This window comes from Cupressus sempervirens, chromosome 10 (assembly GCF_028749045.1).
Source record: "Cupressus sempervirens isolate cs-2001-9-10 chromosome 10, ASM2874904v1, whole genome shotgun sequence".
Lineage (NCBI taxonomy): Eukaryota > Viridiplantae > Streptophyta > Pinopsida > Cupressales > Cupressaceae > Cupressus > Cupressus sempervirens.
In genome coordinates, this window is record NC_143127.1 from 880367180 (window position 1) to 880394192 (window position 27013).

Below are 27013 nucleotides of genomic sequence, written 5' to 3' on the forward strand. Positions count from 1 at the left end.
TAGTCTTAGACTTATGATGTGGTTCCTAATTGTTCATGCAAGGTGGCAGGTTGTGACCTAACTTGCAAAGAATTTGGTTGTGACAAGGAGCGTGTGAAGGATTTGTTGTAGAGGGTTTACAAAGATCTTGGGAGATGGTTCTGAGAGGATTAGACCCTGAGATGATTGCAAATATGCATGATATAGTGGAGATGAATTTTTCTAAAATGTCTACTCGGTTGGAAGCTATTTTTGCTGATCAAACTAAGAAGGAGGTTGCTCCATTTGAAACTAGTTCAATTGATTGAGATAAGGACAAGATGAGGAAGGTATTTCATAGATGTTTGTGGAGCTGGAGTCTATTGATCTGAAAGAGAGTTGTTTGGCTAGTTAAGAGACATGTTTATGAGAGATGATGGCATCATAAGGTTAAGGTAAAAGAGGTTCATTAGTTTGTGGAGCTTGATCCAGAACCTGTAGAGAAACTAGAGGTTGTTTCTGAAGATATTCCTAACCTTGTTGATGTTAGGATGGAGATTGGTTTTCATGATCAGTTGGTTGAGTCTGACATGGAAATTGTTAAGCACTTGGTCATGGATGATCTGGTTGTTGTCGGTGATGAGTTGTATGTTGTACAGCATCTTGTTGTGAGAAATGGGACTATTGGTGTTGTGAGTTTGGCATATGTTGCTAAGGAGTTACATATTGTTGCTGATAAAGAGTTTTTTGCTATTAGTGTGGATTCACTAGTTGCTAATGTGGATGAGGGTTTGCTATTCAAGCATTATGTTCAGTTTGTTCCTCGAAGTGAGCATGTTGATTGGATGGTTGAGATTCTAGTGTTTGATAGAGTAATGCAAATGTGGAAGATTTGCATGGTGGTTTTCTTGTCCCTATTAAGGTAGAAGCCTTTGGTGAAGATGAAGATGGTTGTATATCTTTCTTTTGGTGTCAAAGTGTGGGACACATTTTTCTATCTACCTGGGGAGTCTAATGCAAGAGCATCTCCCATGGGAAAAATTAATTGGAGGAGAGAGAAAGTGATAAAAATAGAAGAAAAAATATAATAATAGAAAGGGGAAAAAGGAGAAAAAATGAGTAATTTCTATTTTTGAGGTGCATTGGTGGCATAAAGAGAAAAATAAAAATAAAAATGGTTGTCATTCCATTTATCAAGGTCTAGGTGGAATTCTAGAAGGTTGTGGATAAATCATGCATTTAATATTTGTTGGGTGCTTAGTTGTATTCGGGTGGAAATTAAATATTTTGTGTACATTTTATTAAATCATGTATTTAATATTTGTTGGGTGCTTAGTTATATTTGGGTGGGAATTAAATGCTTTTTGAAAGGTAGTTGAAACATCTTGGGAAGTAAGTGCCTATTTAAGCAAGGTATATGAGCATTTTTAATCAAGCTTTGGAAGCTTGATAGTGTGATCTCTTCTTAGTAGAGGTTTGGAAAAAGGGAGGGAGCAAAAGGAAAGTTTTTCTTGAGTTTATGGACAGAGCAATGAATGTGAGGCAGTTTACAACAAGATTTTGGTGGAGTTGTGAGTGTGTGGACAGAGCGTCGAATGTGAGATAGTTTACACTTGGATCTTGGATAAAGTCTATGAGAAGAGCTAGTGGATGCAGTTTAGAAACAAGAAAGTTGCTTGGTGGCTTGTGAGCACAAGTTGAGATTTTGGAGGTTTCTACTAGAGTGTGAATATGGACTAGCTAGTGTTTGCGTTGGATCTTGAGGGATCTTGCAGAACTATTATTGTATTTGGTCATAACCGGGAAGGCCTTATAGCCTAGAACATTGCATGTAATAGTTATTTTATGAATAACGAGTGGGGATTCGATATTAGATCTTGGATTGTTGTTGTGTTTCTGCCATGTGCTTATTTGTTGAAGGCTAGGACATCTCCTTTGGGGATTCTCCTACCTTGCACTCCATCACAAGCTCTATTGACTTCTCCTCTAGTCTATTGTAAAGGTTTCCTTTTGTCATCCTCAAGAATAGCCCTATCCTTAATGGCTCATTTCTTCTATTCAATTTTATCACATAGCATCATGGCTTGTGACTCTTGCTCAATTTTAAGAGATCTTATCTATTTTGCTTGAGCTCTATTCCTTTCCATCAATTCTACTATTATTGCATCAAATTCTTTGGAATCTCCATTAGAAAACACTTTTGTGGTATCAATCTCCTTGTAGTGTGTGTCATTTTAAGCTATGGCTATATCCTTCCTTCTTTTCAAGGATTTTCTCAATTCTTCTCTACCTTTCTCCAAGTTGTGTAGAACAAGGTGTACATCAATCACCTGATTCTCTACAATCTTCCCAAGTTTGAAGACTTCCATCTTCAGATATTTTCTCTAAGTTGCTAGGTTTCTCCTTTTGAGAACTAAGCTCTGATACCAATTGTTGGAATAATCAAATGGGCAGAATACTTCTGAGAGGGGGGTTGTATAAGAAGTATCACACTTTGACCTTAAAAAAATTTAATTGAAAAATAAATTGCATGCATGTAAACATATCAAATAAGCATAAAGTAGACACATGCATCAACACACATAACACCAAATTTGATAACCTAAAAACCCTCCAAAATGAGAAGGTAAAACTAGGGTGGGGATGACACCCACAAAATATCATTGCAGCGATAATATTTGACCACTTCTGATGGTCTACCGTAATAAAGCCCTACCCTGTTAGAGGCTTTACATTGTGTCAATAGTGACCTATTTAAAGGATTTACAAACACTTTACTTGAAGTGTCACCTTGATAAAGGATTTTATCACCTTTTTAAAGGATCTACAACCTAGCTATTAAGCTAACCTATCAACATAGGATTTTCCTTCCAATACAATTGCTAGAAAGTATTAGATTAAATGAACCTAATAGCTTACAATCCAAGATTGTTGAATTTAGGCACTTGATCTGATCCTTACTTAATTTGATATCTATTTGATTCCCTTACTCTATTCTGATTAACTAAATATGCAATGATGATTCAATTACTAAGTCTTTAACACCCCTATTGCTTGCCTTGTTCTGTAATTCACTCAATTTTCCTATTCATTTTCTTAGCAACTCCTTAACGACTTCAAATCATGGGGTTCTTACCTTCTTATAAAGGCTTTGAAGACCTATGGTTTTTAGTGAATTCACAAACTTGTTTTTCTTGCTCAAATCCTTAGATTTATCCTATTGGTTGCATGAAATCTCCACTTTTCTTATTGGGTGCATGCTGATTACATAGGTAAAGAAAAAGATTCAATCTTATCTTTTAGATCCTTCATGATTCATCCAAAAATGGTTTGCATCTAAGTTTGTTAAGGAACAAATTCATATGTTGATTCTATGTTACTCGGCAGGTGAAACCACAATAACGGGTTCCACTTTATTGGGATGAAGAGAAATGAAAAAAATATTTGGGAAGGCAAAATTGGGTGTATCATATGTTCGAGCAAACATACTAAATATGTTTGCTGCGAAAATATATGTATAAAGTGTTCACTGTGAACACGTTATTATGTTTTTTCTCATATTTGTACTGAATGTGCATTATTTATATGTTTGCGCAAACACTCAAAAGTCAATTTTTGGCATTTAAAAATGTCATTATAACCCCTTTTTTTGTCATTTTATAGCATTCACTATTCACGGGTTGGAGCAAACATGTGGTATTCATCAGCGTCATCCTGTTGTTTTCCTTCAGATTCTCCTATATATATATATATATATATATATATATATATATATAATGTTTTTAAAGCATTTTTAAATGTTTTTAAAGCATATTTTAATGTTGTTTTAACATTTTTAATGTTGTCAAAGCATTTTTAAATGTTTTTAAAGCATATTTTAATGTTCTTTACATTTTTATTGTTTATTTATATTAAAATTAATTATATTAATTTAGAAAACATTAGAAAAATATTATATAAAAAAATTAGAAAAAAAAATTAGAAGACATTATAAAAAAAAATTAATTTAAAACAAAAGTAGAAAACATTAGAAAAATTATTAGAAAAATATTAGAAAATTTATAATAATATAAATTTTAGAAAACAAATTTAGAAAAACATTATTAAAAAAATTAGAAAAAACATTAGAAAAACATTTAAAAATTTATCATAATATGAAATTCAGGAAAAAAAATTTAAAAAATTAGAAAAACATTAGAAAAATTATAATAATATAATTTAATTTAGGGGAAAAAATTAGAAAAAATAAGAAAAAATGTTAGAAAAACATTTTAAAAATATTAGAAAAATTATAATAATATAATGTATTAGAAAACAAATTTAGAAAAACATTAGAAAAAATATTACATTTAAATATTAGAAAAACATTAGAAAATATATTTAAAAAATAATAGTTTAGAATTTTATATTAGAAGACAATGAGATAGTAAATTAGGATTGAAACATTAGAAAAAGCATTAGAAAATATTTTTAAAAACATTAGTCTTTAAAATTAGAAAACATTAGAAAAGTATTAAAAAATATTAAAAAAAGAATAGTGTAGAAAATAAAATTTAGAAAAATATTTTCAATATTCATATAAATTTATTAATGTTAATGTACATGTTATTGATTTTTTAATACATCTTAATCTTTTATGTTTGCGTATATCTTTTATTCATGTTTCTATATATGTTATTCATCTGAATGCCTTATTCATGTTTATGTGTATGTTATTCATCTTTATGCACTTTAATCTAAACCGTGTAATTAACTATATTTAATGGTATACATCTTAAGGGGAGATCCTAAATTATACATAAGAATGCAGATTAAAATATACTTATTTTATTTCATAGATATATGTATATGTGTTAATATTAAATGTATATGTATGTTTTTAATATTCATGTTTATAAATGTATATGTCAAATTAATCTTAATGTCTTAATCTTAGAAGTGTAATTAAATGACATGTCTTAAGGGTCCAAATCCTAAATTATACATGTACTTGAATGTAGATTAAAATATATTTTTTATTTTGAACATCTAGATGTATGTATATTTGTTCATGGTTAAAAGTAGGTCCATGTACATGTTTTCAATAAATTCACATTTTTATATGTAAATATGTTAACTATTGATCTTACTAATTTGTCTTATAACTAAGTGTAATTAACTATATTTAATGACATGTTTTAAGGGGAGATCCTAAATTATACATTTAAGAATGTAGATTAATGTATATTTTATTTCATAAATGTACATGTAAATATGTTCATGTTAAATTTAGACACATGTATGTTTTCGATATTCATGTCATGTATATATGTTATTATTTTTAATTCCTTTAAATCTAAGTATATAATTAACTATATAATTCCATCACATGTCTTAACTTGGGTCCAGATCCTAAGTTATACATATATAAGAATGTATATTAATTTGCATTTAGGCAAAAATATAACATACATATACATACATAAGAACATATAACTTAGAATGTGTATTACCTAGAGAATACATGTTACACCATTTAATTAATAAAAGTTAATTATAAGAACATAACTTGATTATAATATACAAACATAAAGAATGTACATCATATAATCTAATGTTCATGTAAAGATTAAATATATTTAACTTAGATTTTAACTCTTAAGTTCCTTAATGCTAAACAATAGTCCTAAATACTAAACCTAGTCATAATCTTAACTGCAAAACCCTAATCATAAATTACAATCCCTAATCTCAGATGCACACTTGAAGCCATTACTCCTAAATCTCAATTTGATGCTAACTTTAATTATAAACCCCAACATTATATAGTAAATCATATTAATACTTGATCCTAACTTTAATTATAAATATTAAAACGGTGTGTTAAAATGATAATCCAAAATATTATCCGTAATACAAATCCTAACCCTCAGAACCATACTTCTAACAAAATGATGTAACCTAATACCCTAACCCTATAACCATACTTCTAACAATGATCAATGTACAAACATATAACCTACAACCCTAATTATAATCATAAATCATAAATGTTAAACCATGACCCTAAATTATACTAAACCCTAATCAAGTTGTATGTACACTAAGATCCTAAAATGCTAAATTTAAATGCTAAACTCTAATTCTAAAGGCTAGCTAGATCTAAACTAATTTTAAGTACTAAACCATAATTCTAACCCTAATCATAAATCATGATAAACCCTTATACTAGATGATAAGCCCCAACCCTTATCCTAAATTATAAGCCCTAATCACAATCCTAGATCCATAAATTTAAACCCTGATGTACAAACCATAACCCTAAAAATAATACCAATACCAATATCAACCCATATCCTAACCCTATAAATAATACTAATATAAATGTAAATCCAATGTACTCTAACCCTAGAATCATAACTATAACCCTAAATCCTAAACGCTAAAGCCTAATTTACTAACCCTAATTGATAGACTATAATTTGTACTCCTACTTGGTCTCCGAGCACATGATCCTAACTCTTTAATCGTGGTCTCAATCCTAAATCATAGCCCTAACCATAATCCTAACTCTAACCCTAAACCTTAAGTAAAATTTAACCATCCAAACCCTACCCCTAACCTCAAGATCTCAAAATTTAATTTCTAAAACCTTATATTATAAATGATAATTTACCCTAAATCATAATCTTGAACCAAATGATAAACTTCATGTATGCTAAACCCTTATCCTAAATTCTTAACCATATGTGGACCTTAATTTATTAACCCTTAAATAATGCTAAATTATACTCGTATAAACCCTAACAATGTCATAACCGGTCCTAAATGTTACCCTAAAATTGAGCCTAATTATAACCCTTATGCTAAAACCCTATTTCAAAGCCTAATTAAGGCCTAGAACTTACATAAAATTAAAACAAGTTGACCTAGGAATCCTAAATTATAATATTACATTCAAGAGATACATTTGCCATACATAAACACTTGTACATGTACATGAAGTATGACCCTTGTTTTAGATGATCTATGTAACCCAACTTGAAACCTAATCCTAAACATTATCCTTTAAGAATTTAATATAAATAATTTATTACCCTAATTGAACTCTAATAATAACCCCCCAAAGTATAATAAAATCCTAACAATAAATTAACTTTGGAATCATAACCAACTCTCAACTTTAAAGGTATCTTCAACCCTAACTATAAATCAAAGACTTTCCCTCTAATTTGCACCTTAAATCCTACTTTCTAACGTTAACTCTAACATTAATTTTCCTTAAATCATAACATTAATTAAACTAATATATCCCCATTTTAACCCTAACTATAATATAATCTAAACCATTACCATAACCTAAGTTAACCCAACCCTAATATTCATGATAACCATACCCTAATTTGAATCCTAACAAAAGCTCAATTTGAATCATAAGGACCAAAATTATAAAAGCCCAAAGGTTGTTTGAACCTTACTAGAAAAATTAATAAAAAATTATTTAGCCATTATATTAGAGCTTGGACAACATATCTCATGATAAAAGATCAATTGAGATTCTTGTAAATGATTTTAAAACTAGTTTGGATAAAAGCTTGAAAATAAGGGATTTAAAAAGGTGTCAAAAGTTGACTTTTTTTTCCTCAACATAACCTAAACTTGAAAATCTATATGAAAGTTTGGAGATACATGGTTAAATAATTAGTATTATAAAAAATTGAGTGCACATGCATTTTTTATTTCATAAATCTAAATTATAATAATTTACAACATCTTTAATCAAATGATACTAAAATTTCACTTATTTGTAAACAATGTAAACATTAAAATACATTATTGTATATTATGACATGGTGTTATTTCTATTTAACGAAAATATAGAAAATATAGCTAATTAATTTATATAGAAAATCTAGCTAATTAATTAAATGTATTTTTAATTAATAATAAGTAAATATATTATTGAACTTTCTTATTCTATTCATGATTGAAAGTTTATTTAGGATATTTAATTATTTTTAAATGAAATATAGGAAATATAAGTTTACTTATTATATTTATTTATCATTAATTAAAAATGTGTTAAATTAGCTAGATTTGAACTATATTTTCCTTATAGAAATAACGTGCAATGTCATCATATATAATAATGTATTTTAAGTGTACAATAGACTTAGCTATTTTTTAATTAATAATAAGTAAATATATATAGTTAATTTAACACATTTTTATGTTTGAAAGTTTATTTTGAATAAATTATTATTAAATGAAATATATAGAAAATATGTTCTAACTCTAAAGTTCTCATGTATGTGTACATGTATATGCATTCAATAATATATATTTAAATTTTATCAGATCATATGTGTGTGTGTGTGTGTGTGTGTGTGTGTGTGTGTGTGTGTGTGTGTGTGTGTGTGTGTGTGTGTGTACATGTTACATATTATCTAGACACGTGTGATGTATGTTCAATTACATGTATAATTTTTAATAAAAAATAAAAAATTGTGTGTACAGTAGATAGTTTAGCTTTTGATATATTTCTACATCTAGATATGGCTTCACATGATCAGCTTAATGCGGCTCTTGGTGTGACACCTGATGCAGTTCCTACTATGGCTCCTATTGCAGCAGCTGCTACGACACAGGTTGATGCAGTTCCTATTGCAGCACCTAATGTAGTTCCTATTCTGGCTCCTTGTGTAGCTCATTTTGGTGCTTGTGGTGGGGCTCATGCTATAGCTCATGGTGGGGCTTGTGGTGTACCTTGAGGTAGGGCTTGTCATGCAGCTCATGTTTCGGCTCCTAGTGCGGCTCCTAGTGTAGCTCCAGGTGGTGTAGGTCCTACCATGGCTCCTAGTGCAGCTCTTATTCCTGGTCAGGCTACACCTGCATCTCCTGCTAGAGGTCTTGTTGCACCACCTCCATGCATCAATATTGATGCATTATTTGCATTTTTAGAGCAAGAGGTTGCTAGACTACAACAGCCTATATCATCCTCTGATGATGGTCTTTATAGAGACATATGTGCTATGATATGTAGGAGTTTACAAGATCTGAAAGCTAGATTTAGAGCTCACCATTCATTTACTCCTGACATATTAGCTTCCATGTCTAGGGAACTTAGGGCTGAGATTTCAGGAGATGCATATTTTGATGACGTAAAGAGGGTGGCCCCCAAAGATGTCATCAAAAGAGAGATCTTTCGAGGATATGAGGGAGCATAGGGTAGGGTGAGAGGCTATCGAGTGACATGATGCATAGATCTTGTTATTGCTAGCATGATCTATCCTTGGTTCTTAGTTGCACGTGGTGGTTATCCTAATAATGACTAAACACCTCTTTATTTTGCATAGTAGTTGTACGTTGAGTTCTGCATGGGGCTCAACATCAACTACTTGGATATTCTTGATTATTGCAGACAGTTTGAGTGGTCAGATCATGGATCATGACCAGTATCGTAGTCCACATCATCTACCACCTCGAGATGTTAGATAGCTTGTTGGATAGAAACTGCCTCCTATGACTCCACCACATGTGCCTATTGCAGATAGATTTGTGATTGCTTCCCAGAGGGGAGCAATTGACATGATTGGACAATTGCATTTGTAGCCACTAGTATCACATTTGATTCTATTGGTCATTATATTCATAGTCGATGTCCTCATCCACCTAGTCAACCATCTTCAGAGGCATCTAGTAGCATTTCAAGCACCTCTAATGATGCATATAGAGCTATTGAGCTACCACTACAAGGTGATGTTTATGGTCTTTTAGGAAATCAGACACAAGATTTGGCACAATATTTTTTGGAGGATATGTTGCACATTATTAGTTATATTTCTAATACACAAGGGATTCTAGTTCACTCAGTGATGGATGTTGTTAGACATCATTAGAGCCCCGATGTAGTTCCATAGACATATATTGCCACACCAGTGACAGATAATACATCTATGCATAGCTCATAGCATTTGGCACTAGGATCACGACACTCTACAGATGACTTGGGCATATGAGTTGGAGATGTCTAGATCACAGTTGAGGGTGTTGATGATTTTAGTGAGCAGTTGTGAGGCCTGTCTGAGATTGATACTAGTTTGACCCTCGGTATTTCATCATACATGGACCTATTGTTAAGACAACCTAGCAGCACTAATTCTACACCATTACCCAACCAGTTACATAGTCCACTTCACTTAGATTTACTAGCATTTAGACATGGTGCTAAGAGTGGTTTAGTAGGTGTTAGTGTTTCAAGCTCAAGTGCATCGATAAATGATATAATGGAGTCTGGTGATCATCCTCCACCTCTAGAGACCCAGGTACATATATAATTTATTTTTAATTTTAAATATATATGAAATTAAAAAAAATGAATTTATGAAAAGATTCAGTTTAGATATATATCTAGATATTTAATTTTATCTAAATAACTATAATAAATCATGCAGGCACAGGTCATTGAGCACATTGTTACATGTTAGTGCTAGTTCAGGGCATCATGTACATGAGAGAGATGATTCTATTGAGGCACCTAGTAGTACTTATATATATATATATATATATATATATATATATATATATATGCAAGTTCGTATTTAATTTGAATGTACATGTACACATATGTGTGTGTGTATATATATATATATTTGCAGAGCTCGGTTGATGTGCCTCAGTGAGAGGATGTACAGGAGACTTGATTAGAGTGTCGTTATGTTCATATGTGTCTTGAGGGGTCCCTCTAGTAGTAGATCTTTATATACTTTTTGATGTATTTATATATTGGAGAAATTTTACATACACATATGTGTACATTTTAGTACATTGATGACATACATGTATACACATGTTTCACTATTTATTTGATTATTGAGTACTTCAGTAGTTAGATGGTCACACATGTATATATGACTTTTTATACATTTCTACATACATGTATTTATTCGAGATTTACAGTTTGCATATGTATGCATTTTAGTTGTAGAGATTTATTCTAGATCTATAGATGTTTATTCTTGAGGTTCATGTAGATGTGTATATGTCTATTTCTTTTTGTATTATAGCTATAGAACATGGTCTTGAGATGTGTACATGTTACATATATACATGTGTGTTATTTTATTTTATAGTACTTATAGTAGAACATTCTTCATCAATAAGATTATAGCTTTTAAACTTTAGATTTTATTTTTCATCATTATAAATAACCAAATTAATTTCTCTAAATACAAGTACTTCAATAGTTAAATATTCAAAGAAGTTCCAAATTGATCTATGAACCTAATTGAAAATTTTGAAAAAGAATAATAATTTAAATATGGTGATTGAATTGAATTAATATAGGTGCTTAAAACTTCTAGATTAACCTGAAAATGATTTAGATTATAAATTTAAATGTTCATTATATTTTAAAATTGTAATCATTATATGAAATAAACAATTAGAAGGACTAAAGATACATAACTTTGGTAAATCAATTAGTACCTAAATAAAGATGTGAATTTGTTATATCAATTAGTAGGAAGTTAGAAAGATACATATTTATTAATTTAAACTTTAAGAGTATGACCGTAGATGTAATAAAGTTCTAACATTACAATATATAGTTTTTTAATAAACTAACATTTGATAACTATGAACTTATAATCTTACAATTTTAAAAACACATTTAATTCACTTATGAAATTGAATAGTTTGAAAAAAAGTTGATAAATGAATTTAAATTCATCCATGGTACAATTAATTTATTATTAAATTATATAGTTTTTTAATAAACTAATGATAATTAAGAACTTATGATTGTACAATTAAAAACACATTTAATTCAAGATGAAATTCAATAGTTCAAAAGAAATTGATATTTTAGAATTGTAACATATTAAATTATTTTTGATACAAGTCTATAGATAATGATCGTGTAAGTTCAAACTAACTGAACCTATTTAAATATCAATTTGTTAGAGTATTAAATTCATCCATGGTATAATTAATATTATTAATTTATATCATTTTTTAATAAACTAATGATAACTAAGACTGTGATCGTATAATTAAAAACACATTTAATTCAAGATGAAATTCAATAATTTGAAAAGAAGTTGATATTCAGATTATTATAAAATAAATCACAAATATCAGTTCAACCATGATGTACACTTATAACATGTAATATCTTCTCATGATCTTCACTATCTAGTCTCCATTTGCAACGTGCACGCTTAACTTTTACTGGATGTAGACAAAGCCTGGTAGCAATGACCAAGTGGTTGTATTGTAAAACCTTGTTGTTAGGTTGTTAATCAACAAAATGTATTCTGTGTTGGACTATTTTGTCTTGCTTCAAATATGTTCCCTCTATCACAACAAAACCTGCACCACAAATTTAAGTATTTTAAAATTTGATAACTATAAAGTTAGCTATATATATATATGGGGAACAACATTCCATCACTTTCTTCAGGGTCATACAACTTTGTCCTCTTTGTAGTACATTGCAATAAATAATAACTAACACCTTCATAATTTCCAAGCTCAGCAATCACTGCAAAGATATCTCTTGCATAACAAGTATAAATGTGTATGTGTATAGTACATATATAAGACAGTTCAAATTGATAATTAAATAACACTTGTTCAAATTAATTTTTATGATACTTACCCACTTTTACCAATCCAGAGATATGATCATAATCATCACAAATCAATGGAATGTCATCAAAATTTTCATCATCTTTATCAAATGTATCAGTAACAGCAAGTGGTACTGAATTCCATGCACCTATATATCCACGTGATTGATTGATGCATTCTTCATAATCTTTGTCAATGCAACTGTCACAAAAACATGAATATTCTCTTGTCTTCAATGTCCAATTGCAATTATTTGTACTAACGACTGAATGTAAGGATTGTGTTTTTTCTATCCTCTTCCAACCATGCATGTTTTTTCTATTAACACATGAAAGTTCATTAAATTGAAAATATGGAAAAATTAAATTTAAATTTCAATGAATTGAAAAATAAAACTAAACAATAAAATTTTATAGCTTAATTGCATAAAAATTAAAAAAATGAATGCATTCATACCTATTATCTCCCAAAAGACTCTATATGGTACCTCCCGACTCATTTTTGATGATGTCCCAACCTCATCTAATGCAAAATGTGTCTTACACCATTCAAAAACATCATGTGCATCATTTACACAAACCCCCTGATAATTCATTTGATACTTTCATACAGCATGTTTGATGAAAGCTCCAACACCATCATGTTCAACTTTTCCATGACCATTGTCGAAGAAATTCCATATGTGTTTTATATTCTCATTGCGATGATATCTACATAATGCATAAAATGCTCTAGATGATTTGAACTATGTGGCACATCCATCAAACCAAACATAATGTTTATCAACATTTATGTTTCTTTCTTTCAAATGAGAAAAGAAGATATTGAAGGAATGTTTGACATAGTGAATGTCATGTTCTTTATCATCACTTATATAGAAATGATATTCCTTTTTAATTACTCATGCTTGAACTATACTCTAAACACCATCCAAATCTAACTGTGCACGTCTATAAAAAACATGTACCATAATAGTGACCTACTTAGAAAAGTAATAATCTAATTGAATTGCTTTCTGATGAACAAAGGAATAGTTCTTTGCAAAATCAACAACTGATACAATCATTCCAAGTGGTAAATTATCTCTCAAAGTTTGAAACTTTTGTGCTTGCCACTTTGCAAAATATGTGTTACGAATATAAGGTTGAATCAAATTCTTAAATTTTTTAATAAATGTTAGAATAGGTAACTCCTCTTCAACATATTCCAACCTTTTTGTCTCTTTTCCCAACTTTGTTTCATTCTCGACATACTTGTAACTTTTGCAATTCAATTGTTTTGTTGCATCAATATGTTCAATTTTCAAAGGAAATAGACCCAATTCACCACATGTTTCACATAATCATTTCATGCAATTTATTTGACCAGCTAGATCATCTATTTTGTCACATAGAATGGATCATATAAACTCACTTCTCCTACTAGGAGGAGTAGCACGAAAACCATATGTTACTTCTACAAACTTTTGAAGTACCTAATAGTGATGATCAAACTCAATATGATGATGACAACAACAAGTTTCAAACACTTTTTTTGACCTCAAAATGTATGTCTTCAATTTTTCAAACAACATTTGCCCAACTTTTACATTAGGATGTTCACTACAAAAGTACACATATAACTCATGTTGTGTTGTGTACAACCAATGTTTTGTGTGATGTTCATATTGATTGGATGTAATCATATGCCTGATAACATCTTTGCTATTTGATGAAGCACAAGTGTTATCAATCCAAAATGATATGACTAAATTTTTTAATGAATCTTCAATTCTATCAGAATGAGGTGTTCTGCACATGATTTCCCAATTGCCCCTCATAGTACTATCATCCATAATTAATCTTCTCTTAACATATTTTCTCATTGTTTTCCTACTAAAACTCATTTTAGATGAAATTGAAGATATTTTTCTATTTTGAGTAATATTCTTAGTTACAATAGACATCAACATCTCTTTTCTTGCCATGAACTTATCTTTAGTTTTAGAGTATTTTCCTATTTTTCTCAAACCTTGTTTAACATTTTCAATCATATCAGTTTACATGTTAGAAAATTTTCTCTTCTTTGATGTTGTGTCTACACCTAAAAATTTCAATGCCTCTTGCAACTTCTTTTGTGCAAGAAAAAGTGAAAGTAAATGAGCTTGTATAAGTGTTTTAGTGTTATCAAATTGAGTCATAATTTCTTTTATCTTCTTATGACCTTTCCTTAGACAAACTTAATGGTTTAATAGTAGCTAAAAGTCTTCTTAATTTATCCACATCCATTTTAAGTCAATGATCTAATATTTTTGGAGAAATAACATTCTTTATAGATTCGGCAATATTTAGGAGTTCATCCATACTAGTTCCTACACATGATCCTAACCGTTCTCTAACTTCTATTACTAGAATTTCTACAGGGAGCAATCTTGAGCCTTCTCCAACATCTATTGTTTGAGATTCTATAGGGAAAGATTCTAACCCTTCTCCAACTTTTGTTATTTGAACCTTCGTAGGGAGTGATCTTAAGCCTTCTTCAACATTCATTGTTTGAGATTCAGTAGGGAGTGTTCCTGACCTCTCTCCCATATGCACTTCTTCTACTCATGTTGAGCCTTCTTGAACATTTCCTTCACCTTGTTTAATTCAATGATAACGTGCCACAGTCTTCTAAAGATTTCTTTGTTCTGCTTCATCAAATCTCTTTCTTGCGTATTTGCTTTACCTTCCTTTCTTGTTTCTCATTATAAAATTTAAAAAACACAAAATTTACCCCTTGCCTCAAGATAAATTTCATGCAATAATCATATAAAAATTATGTTGTGTAGATTTGCTAGTCACTGTCACTACTTTTAAACTACTTGTTAGATGTTGACATCAAGCTTTTTGTTTTTTATATGTTTGTGTGAACATAATAAATTAAATATGTTCACATGAACATGTCGTGTCAAAATTTTGATGGCTGGGAAATTATATTTTGTATGTTATGCAAACATATGTCAGCATCGAACATTTAAAATATGTTCATAGTGAACACTATGCTCAATGCGAACACTCAAAACTAAGAATATTTTGCCCCCTTTTTCTTAATTTTTTTTTCTCTTTTGACACCCATAATTGTAGAAGAATGATCTCCTATTGTAAAATAAAAAATTTCAAAATGTGTTGCTTGGAGCAAGCTTTCCAATGACTATAATTATAATACATATTTTAATCATTAAGACTTTCAAATAAGAGTTTAACTCATCATAGGTTCATTACCGATTGAACATCAATTGACTTCAACACTTCAAGAAAATTAGCAAATTTGGTCAAATTTTTTTGAAAAATATGTAGGAAATAACTTATTGAGATAGCTTTCTATTAAAAAAAAAAAGGTTTATGATAAATTGACTTCAATTTATCTATGTCAAAATGAACGTATGTCTAAATTACGATTAGTGTCACTTCAAAACTTCATAAACTATACAATAGTCAACCAAAATGAATCAAACCAAATGCATCCTCTAGATATTGATGTTACAAACCTAAAACCAAAAGAATCACTTCATTATCACTTCTACAAAAAAATTTATGTGTGTCAAATGAACTATCACTCTTTGAAAATATTGAATTTTACTATGTACCACTTTTTGGAGGAGATGAAATAATTGACACAAATAATTTTTTTTTTAAGATTAAAAGATATGGTTACAAAGGAGGAATATAGTACTAAAAATAACTAGTTTATGTCATCTAGAAATTATTTATAGTTTTAGAGATATAGTCACTCAAACCTAAGGTTTGTTGCAAAAATATTGATTTTAGTGTGAAAATTGGCGAAAAAGTGGAACCCATTATTGTGGGATCACCTTGGCACATATTGGATTACTAGTGGTTAGCAAAAATATAATTCTAGCTTTCTTGGGATCAACTGTGACTTGACAGCTATATATCACTCAGCTCATATGGTTCACTCGGCACCCATATCATGCTCAAAACCTGAAGTCACTTGGCACCTATTGGAATTCTGGCTTGGCACATACTATGGCTCGACATATATAGTGTACTCGGCTTCTATAGAAAAATTGATTAAGTGTGTTGACACTCAATTATCAAAACCAATCCGAGTCCAACATAGACTTGGTAGCTTATATTTTATCTGTATGTAAGAAGTTAAGATCTCTGGTTTCATGCTTTCCTCTCATGCTACATCATTTGGCTAAATGGCATTATGTTTTCTTCTCAGCATGATTCTAGTAGAGGTGAAGTAATTACTCTTCTATCACCTCGTCTTCATTCTACTATTATTTTGAATGGTTCTAACCTCATGCACATAATCATTTGGCTTTTGCATTCTATTTATAATCATTCTTTTGGAGTCATTCATGTTTATGCTCCCAATGATGTTGTGGATCTTATGATGTTAACTGGCTAACAACTTTTCTCTAGCTACTTAGGTTATGTGTGGTGACTTCAATATGGTCAAGCTAGCCTTTGACAAAGATCTCATTTTACCTTTCCATTTGATAGTTGGGAAAAGGGAAGCCTAGTACAACATGTATAATAAATTGGGCCTGTTTGATCCCAATACTAACCACTGCCAACATAGTGGTGTTTGGCACACTTGGTCCAACTTCTGAGCTAGCTCTAAGCACATTTCAAAACATCTTGATCATGCCATGATTACTGCACAATCTTTTTGCTCCTTTTCTAAGGATTAAGATTTACCTATCATTCCCTTTCCACATGTGACATTATCAAACATCTATCCCTTTTATTTTTCTATTTCGTGGCACACATCTATCCAGCAAGTTGTTAGGACTCAATTCTTCCTTAATAAGTTAGTACTGATGCATGCTTCCACTATTTCTCATATCCTATGTGTCTAGAATTTGGAGCCACATCTGCATTCCCAGAAAGGGTGGATTCAATGGTGGAATGATGCCATTACCAAAACTGCTCCCTTTGTGTGCATCTATGGGTAGAATTTGGCATTTTTCAAAAGGCGCTCTTATGAATCCACTACTAATGCTCTTAATAAATCTTCTAAGGCTCTCACCCTTAACCCTTTTGATAACTATTTGCAAATTCAACTTTCCAAACAATTCCATGAAAAATAGGTTGTAGATCATTATGCTGCTCGAGGGGCCCAAATCAAAACTCGCCTCCATTGGTTGGAGGTTGGCAATAAATCTTTGAAGGAGTATTTTCAGGCTCTTCGAGCCTGTTATAGCAATTTTGGAATTTAAAAAATCAAATAAAGAACTTTTGTTCTCTCTAGTCTCCTTGACATCTTGCAAGATTTTGTTCATCACTATGAAAATGTGTTTTCTTTGTAGATAAATTTGATTACTTGAGAGGAATCCCTCAAAAAGTGTGTTTTTGTTACACCAAACCGCCTAGCAGTTGAGGAACATTCTTTTTGTGAGCAAATTCTTACCCTTTGAGACATTAAAGAGGTATTTTTCTCCATGACTCATGATGGGTTTGGTTCAGCCCATTACCCTTCGTAAAATGTCCTATACAATTATTGCTACGGTAATTTCTCTTAAAATTTTCCATCTCCTTCCTTTAATTGTGCAGCCCAAGAAAATTGGCTTCATCAAATCCACGTATATTCTTGACAACATCACTATTATCTAGGAAGGAATGGAGTAGGCTCGCAAGTTGAATCAGGCATCTATTTTTTAATAAATAGATTTTGCTAAAGCCTTTAACTAGATTCAATGGCCTTTCATTTTGGCTCTGCTCAAGACTCTTGGTTTCAGTCCAAATTTTCTATAGTCTATGGAGATGCTCTTTGGAGATCCTAATGCTTGCATTACTATCAATAACCCTCAATTTGATGCCTTCAGGCTTTTTTGTTCCATCATGTAGGGTTTCCCTCTAGCTCTAGCATTATATGTTCCTACTACTAAAGGCTTTCGTTACTTGCTAGCCCACTCCATGTCTTCAGGTTTGGTTCATGGCATTTCTTTACTAGAGTCCTCTTCCTAGTTGGTCAATGGTGATTTTTTTGATGATTCTCTTCTCACTCTTTTAGGTAATGAAGAAAACATCAATAATGCCTTGAATTTCCTTGAAACCTTCTGTACAGCCTCTAACTCTACTATTTAATGGCATAAAATGCTTTATTATCGCCAATCTTTTTTCCTAGCTCACCTTGGCTTAACTAGCTTGAATGGAAATAGGTCACACATGAGGAGATTTTTTTCTTTTTAGGCGTTCCTTTTTCCTTTCTAGCATCATTAGTGGATCTATGGAACACTGTGCTTTCCAATATTAAGAACAAGTTGGACTATTGGCTTATGAAACTGCTTTCTCTTGTAGGCAAATTTCAAATTTTCTCTAAAGTTCTTGTAGCTATGCATGTCTATTATTCTTCCTATTGGGATTCTTCAAAAGCCTCTTATCCAAAATTAGATTGATTCCTCTATGATTTTCTTTGGACTTCTTGTTGCGACCATCATGGTTTTCATAGAGTACCTTGAGATTTTTGTTGTCTCCCCAAAGAGTCTAGGGGCCTTAGCCTTCTCTCCACATAGAAGAAAGGCCTTTCTCTTTATGAAAAATGGATTATCCATGCCATCATTGGAGATGAAGCTTGAAATATTTTGGTTTGGAATTTCATTTCCTCTAGGTTCCCTTTTAACAGACCTGCATGGAAGGGGATTGGCTTTCAAACCCTTCTCATCAGGAAAGAACCTACGAACATAGTAGGCATTTTTTTATCAAGAGCATATGGAAATCTTGGAAAGTTGTTAAGCCTTGGCTTCACTAGTCTGGTGATGAGTTCCTTGATGGGCTCTCTTTGAACCACCAGAACATTTGGTGTTCTCCTCTATTTGTCATCCATGGTATTCCTCTAGCCAAGACTCAAGGTGCTAGTGCTTTGCATTTTTTCAAATGAGGCATCAAGACTCCTAAAGATCTTTTCTCTAGTGTCTCCATGAGTCTTAGATCTTGGGACGATATGCAAGTCCAAAACCGTCTTGCCCATTTAGATCGACAGACTCATGACTTGTTTCTTTTTGCAATTCCAGGTCACCTACTTCATAAAGTGGGTATCTAGTCTATTTGACCTTGATGGACTAACTAGAAGTGGTATCATGCCACTCCTTTCACCAGCTACAAGCCAAGTTTGGGATATAGATGGGTTTCTTCCCATCTACTGATGGTAGATGCACTCAATTAGAGATTGCATTTGCAATCTTCCCTTTCTTAGTGGAGAAAGAATTTTGACACTATTTAGAGTGCTATTACAGAAACCAAGATTGCTCATTTTATTTGGTGCTTGACTTTTCAAGATCTTCCCATTGGGCCTCAGCTTAATTATATTAGGGTTTTGGATCCTTAGTGTCCATTTTGTAGCCAACCTGAGTCTTTTCTAAATATTTTCTAGTTCTGTAGATGTCAAAATTATTGGCACTAGATTCATGTTTTTTTAAATCCATTTCAGCCTAAACCCTTTTCTTGGCATATGGTTATTTTGGGTGATTCTCCTAGGATTCTTAGAAAATTTACCCAAATCTTACATACCTTCAAGATGGAGATTTTGTTCGCTCTATGGAAAGATAGAATTTTTTTTCTTTTCACTCAACTTTTTAAATATAAATATTGCTATGTACATTAAAGTGTGCATTTGTAATAATGTAATGATGCAGATCTAAGTGCAAGCAAAAAAGGTGGCTCTAGAGGTGGCCCACCTTCAAGAGATTGTCAATCACTGGTGTAATGCCCCTTTTACTATTGCCAGAGTAGCTTTGGATGTCTCAATTGATATGCCATGGCCAGGGGCACAGTTCTTTGGGCAACTCACACGTACCATGATTGTAGGCTTCCTACCACCGCTCTCCTAGTAGTGGCGATGGTGGTTAGTAGTACTGCTCGGTTTCCCCAATCTGTGGTGGCACAGGCTAGTCCTCGACTCCTCCTCCTAGTCCTCAGCATGTAGATTCTAGAAAGTGGCCCTTTCACTTGAAATTGGCCATCTCACCTTTGCGACCTGATACCAAGGATGTTGAGCAGACCCCTAATGATGTTGCTAATGGCTAGAGTGTTCCCAACTTGCCTATCAATCCCAAGGATGACTATGGATTTCATGATTGAGATGAACCACCCCCCAACTGGCACTAATTTAGCTACTTGAGGGTCACTCCTTATATGATTTTTTTTAAAGAATAGTTGTTGATTATCATGGGGTGATCTTGTATCCCCTGACCTTCTTTTATGAATTGTAATCTTAGTATATTATTTATTAATAGAAGAGGACTATTCATAAAAAAATAAAAGATATTCTTTTTACATTTAGATAGCTTCTCCAAAATTTTCCCATAATTTAGAAAATTTTATAGGTAATGTTAGGATAAACCACGGACAAAAATAAAAACTACATGCAAATATAACCAATAATAGAAAATAATAGAACACACAGAAATGAACACAAGGCACCAAGATTTAACGTGGTTCACCCAATCCCTGGGCTACGTCCACCAAATAGCAAGTCCGATCTTATTACAATCCAGTGATTACAACCTGATTACAATCTGTAATCCCTTACAGCTCAATACCGCCGCAAGAACCAATTTCGTATCACCACATATAAGAAATACCCAACCCTAAGCCCTTTTTATACAAGTATTAAACCGCTTTAGGGTTATAACATGTCGGCCATATGTTGGCCATAATATGTCAGCTACCATGTCGACTACTTCCCAAAAAAAAAAATTTCGGGGCGATGCCCCAAACCCCACTATTTATGAACTATGTACAGTACTTTCCTTATCAGTCACCACAATCTAACAATCTCCCACTTGGGGACTGATCAGGCTCCACACTAAAAAACAATCTCCCACTTGGAGACTGATCCTGTAGCAATACAACTACCGCATGGGGCTCCCACTCGATCAAACCACCCTGGACTCTACTGTTCTTTTATTTGACATTTAGTCTAAAAGACCAACTGAAGCTGAAGAGGAGTTCAGCTTCTCCCTTGTTACAACCTTTATCAACATATCTGCTGGATTTTCATTGGTATGTATCTTCTCCAGCTTTAACTGTCCATCCTCCAAAACAGACCGAATGAAATGGTACCGCAACGGTATGTGTTTGGTCTTAGAATGCAGAGCTGAATTCTTAGCAAGATGAATGGCACTCTGACTATCTGTGAACAAATAATTATCCTTCTGAGGATGTCCTAATTCTTCCAAGAAGAACTGAAGCCATATCATCTCTTTGGCTGCCTCTGTAGCAGCAACATACTCTGCCTTTGTAGTGGAGAGAGCATTAATCTTCTGTAGCCTAGAAACCCAGCTCATGGCTGCTCCACCAACAGTAAAGACATAACCTGTAGTACTCCGCCTGGTATCAATATCCCCAGCCAAATCTGAGTCAACATAGCCCTGTAAATCAGTAGTAGAGCCCCCAAAGTGTAAACACTTATTGGATGTTCCTCTCAAATATCTGAGAATCCACTTGACAGCATTCCAATGCTCAAATCCTGGATGACTCATATACCTACTAACAACTCCCACTGCATGTGCAATATCTGGCCTAGTGCATACCATAGCATACATCAAACTTCCTACAGCTGAAGCATAGGGTACCTTGGACATCTTATCCTCCTCTTCCTGTGTCTTGGGACACATCTCCTTAGTCAATTTCAAATGACCAGGTAAAGGTGTGCTGACAGCTTTAGCATTCTCCATAGAGAAACATTGCAACACCTTCTCAACATAATCAGCTTGAGATAGCGTCAATGTTTTGTTCTTCCTATCTCTGCAAATCTTCATACCAAGGATTTGTTTGGCTGCCCCCAAATCCTTCATAGCAAATGCATGTGCTAATTGGCATTTCAGCCCCTTAATATGATCCATCTTAGACCCAGCTATAAGCATATCATCAACATATAAACATAAAATAATGTAGCTATCATCATCCAACCTCTTAAAATAAACATAGTAATTTGAATGACACCTATTATATCCATGCTCATGCATAAAATTGTCAAATTTCAGATACCATTGCCGAGGTGCTTGCTTCAAGCCATATAAACTTTTCTTCAATTTGCACACTAAGTTCTCCTTACCTTTGACCTCAAAACCCTATGGCTGAACCATATATATTTCTTCATCCAAATCACCATGAAGAAAGGCTATTTTAACATCCATCTGCTCTAAATGCAAATCTTCAGTAGCCACAAGACTTAAAACAGTACGAATAGAAGTCATTTTAACAATAGGAGAAAATATCTCATCAAAATCAATTCCCTTTTTCTATGCAAATCCTTTTACAACTAACCTGGCCTTAAATCTTTTCTTACCTCCTTCCTTTTCTTTCAACCTATAAACCCATTTATTCTGTAAAGCCTTTTTACCTGCAGGCAACTTGCACAAATCCCATGTCTTATTTTTCAGCAAACAGTCCATTTCATCTTTCATTGCAAACTCCCACTGAATCTTAGTATCCACCTGCACAGCTTCATCATAACTTTCAGGTTCACCAGCATCAGTAAGTAAAATAGAATACAAAGAGGGAGAAAACCTTTGTGGAGGTCTAATTGGCCTTGTTGGCCATCTAACATTCACTGGTGTGTGTGGTATTTGTTGTTGCAGTTGTTGCACATCATGAGGAATGGCTGGAACATCAGCTTTTGGAGTATCATCCAGCACTACATAATCATCTTCTTTCTTCTCATGTTGCTGCAACAGATCTTTGTACAACAGTTTTTCATTGAATATGACATCCCGACTTCTTATAATTTTATGATTTTCAAAATTCCAAAGCCTATAGCCAAATTCATTAATGCCATATCCAAAAAAGACACATTTCTTTGATTTAGCTTCTAGCTTGGTTCTATTTTCAAAGTCTATATGAGCAAAAGCTTCACAACCGAAGGTCTTGAGAAAAGAATAACTCACCTTCTTACCAGTCCATGCTTCCTCTGGAATACCATAGCCCAAAGGAGTAGAGGGACCTCTATTAATCAAATATACTATAGTATTGACAGCCTCCACCCACATGTGTAAGGGCAACCCAGCATGCAACCTCATGCTCCTTGCGCACTCCATTATAGTCTTGTTCATGGGTTCAGCCACTCCATTTTCCTGTGGAGTCCTTGGAACAGTTTTTTGTCTACGAATACCATTAGTGGAGCAATAATCTTCAAATTCATGACTGCAATACTCACCACCATTATCAGATCTGAGACATTTTAATTTCTTACCAGTCTCATTTTCAACCAAGCATTTCCATTTCTTAAAAGTTTGAAATACATCATATTTTTGTCTAAGGAAATAAACCCATACTTTTCTATTTGTGTCATCAATAAATGTAACATAATAATGAGATCCACCAAGGGAAGATACCTGAGCCGGTCCCCATACATCTGTATGCACAAGCTCTAATTTCTCCTTTTTGTTTTCCTTCCCTGTTTTTACAAAACTCACTCTCTTTTGTTTTCCATACACACAACTTTCACAGAAATCCATATTCACACATTTTAGACTTGGTAAAACTTTCCTTGAATGAAGTACTTTCATACCTTTCTCACTCATGTGCCCAAGTCTATTGTGCCACAGCGCTGTATCAGAATCTACAGCAGCTATTTGTTCTCCCTGCTCAACTACAGTAATTGTTCCTGAATATTCATTTTTCTCTAAAACAATCAAAGTAGAAGGAACAATATGACCTGTACAAAGATATAAGGTGCCTACTTTCACACCTTTTGCTACTACAAGGGAACCTTTTGAAACCTTCCAATTTTTATCATTAAAAGTAACTACACAACCGTCATCACCGAGTTGCCCTGCTGAAATTAAATTTCCACTTAGTTTTGGAACATGTCTTACCTCATGTAGTAGCCAATGATTCCCATTCTACAACTTAATCTTAATTTTTCCCTTTCCAACAATCTGACAGGGTTCATTATCCCCCAAATAAACAAGCCCAAAATCCCCTTGGACATAATCAATAAAATAACCTTTATGAGGTGTAGCATGAAAAGAAGCACCAGAATCTAAAAGCCATCAATCATCAACACTCTCTAAAGACAGAAGCAAATCATCCTCTTCGGATTTGTTACTTACCACATTTGCCTCTTTGTCTCCATCTGATTTATCTCCTTCATTTTTCTTTCGAGTCCAGCAATCTTTCTTTTTGTGCCCTGGTTTCCCACAGTACCAGCAATCATTTGGTCCTCTCGATTGAGACCTCCTCCCCTTTGACTTTCCTCTTGATTTCCCATGATTTCCAGAGTTACTTCCTCTTTCAGTCGTTCTGCCCCTGCTTTGTGCATTTAAAGCACTTCCTGATGTAGATCCACCTGAGGATTTTCTACGAGTTTCCTCACTTAAAATAACACCGATCACATCATCATATTTTAGGGTACTAGATCCAGGAACAAAATTACTCACCGCCATTACCAAACCATTCCAGCTTTCAGGCAAAGAACACAAAATCAAGAGAGCCCTAATTTCTTCATCAAAATTGATACCCACAGAAGATAATTGACTAGTAATAGTATTAAACTCATTTGAATGATCTGCAACAGATCCACCTTCTGCCATTTTCATATTAAATAAATGCTTCATGAGAAATACCTTATTTGAAGCGGAGGGCTTTTCATATAGTGTCACTAGGGTTTTCATCAAATCTTCTGTCATCTTTTCTTTTGTAATATTAAATGCCACCGATGGTGCCAAGCATAATCGAATGCTTCCGAGTGCCTTTCTGTCCAAAAGATCCCATTTAGGCTTTGACATAGTTCCCTGATTCTTGGCTTTTCCTTCCAATGGCTTCCATAAATCCTTCTGATATAAATAGTCTTCCATTTGCATCTTCCATAACTGGAAGTTTTGCCCATTAAACCTGTCAACCCTCAACTTACCCTCATCTGCCATCACTCCCACTCCACTATGAGACTCCCACTTAACCATGAGACTTTCCTGTAGATGATAACTAAAAGACAACCTTGGTCCGATACCACTTGTTAGGATAAACCACAGACAGAAATAAAAACTACATGCAAATATAACCAATAACAGAAAATAATAGAACACACAGAAATGAACACAAGGCACCAAGATTTAATGTGGTTCACCCAATCCCTGGGCTACGTCCATCAAATAGCAAGTCCAATCTTATTACAATCCAGTGATTACAACCTGATTACAATCCGTAATCCCTTACAGCTCAATACCGCCGTAAGAACCAATTTTGTATCACCACATATAAAAAATACCCAACCCTAAGCCCTTTTTATACAAGTATTAAACCACTTTAGGGTTATAACATGTCGGCCATATGTCGGCCATAATATGTCGGCTACCATGTCGACTACTTCCCAAAAAAAAAAAATTCGCCACTATTTATGAACTATGTATAGTACTTTCCTGATCAGTCACCACAATCTAACAGGTAAATATTAAAAAATTTCTAGTTTATATAGCAATTATCTTTCAAGGGATGTGTTTTCATAAAAAATGTAAAACTATGATGTATGAAGTGATGTTAGATGGTTAAGTGAAGAGGCTTCTACAATGGGAGCATATTTGGTTGTAAACAATCTAGCATTTTAAAAAAAATTGATAGGCAACTTCCAGTATGACAATGAATAGTTAGACCATCATAGCATATTAATAATGGTTAGAGATTGGTGGAAATCAATAGACACCAGTAAAAAAAAATCTTTTCTTTTCACATCTATCATTACAATCTCTAGAGCTTACCATCTTCTAATCATATTTCTCGATTTGCTTTTATAACAGGTCAAAGTTTATTGACTACAATTGTTTGAAGAGAAAACTTAACACTATTTTGAGCAAGGAAGATATAAGCCAATGTCAAGAGGAGGAAGTGGAAAAGGTTTTCTCCCTCTCAAAAGATGAGGCTATTATTATTTTACTCCATTTCGAGTGGAATGCTAAGTGGGCGACTGATGGGTGGTTTGTGAAAGAGGAAACCATAAGAAGAGATTTAGGGCTTTTGAAAACTAGGGTTGCAGAGATTTATCCAAATTAAGTGATGGTCTATGGTGTATGCAAATATAGTTACTGCATTAGTGGAATGAGTGTAGGCAATTGTGAGCATTTTTTTTGTAATGGGTGTTGGCTAAGTTGGATTCAAACAAGAATAAATGAAGGAGGAAATGATTTCCTAAGACTGAAATGCATGGAATCATCTTTTGAGTTCTCTATGGGTCATGAAATAGTGCTTTCTTTATTGGTTTCTTGTGATGAATGTTATATTAGAGTGTATAGAAAGTATCTTATTAGTTCTTATGTTGAAAGCAATAGAAGAATCAAATGGTGTTCAGCCCCTAATTGTAAGTATGGTATTCAAGTGGATAGTTATGGAAGTGAGTTAGGTTCATATGAGGTTACTTTTAAATGCTCTCATAAGTTTTTCTAGAAATGTTTAGAAGAACCTTACAGTCCAATAGATTATGACACATGAAACAAATGGATGTCAATTGATTATGT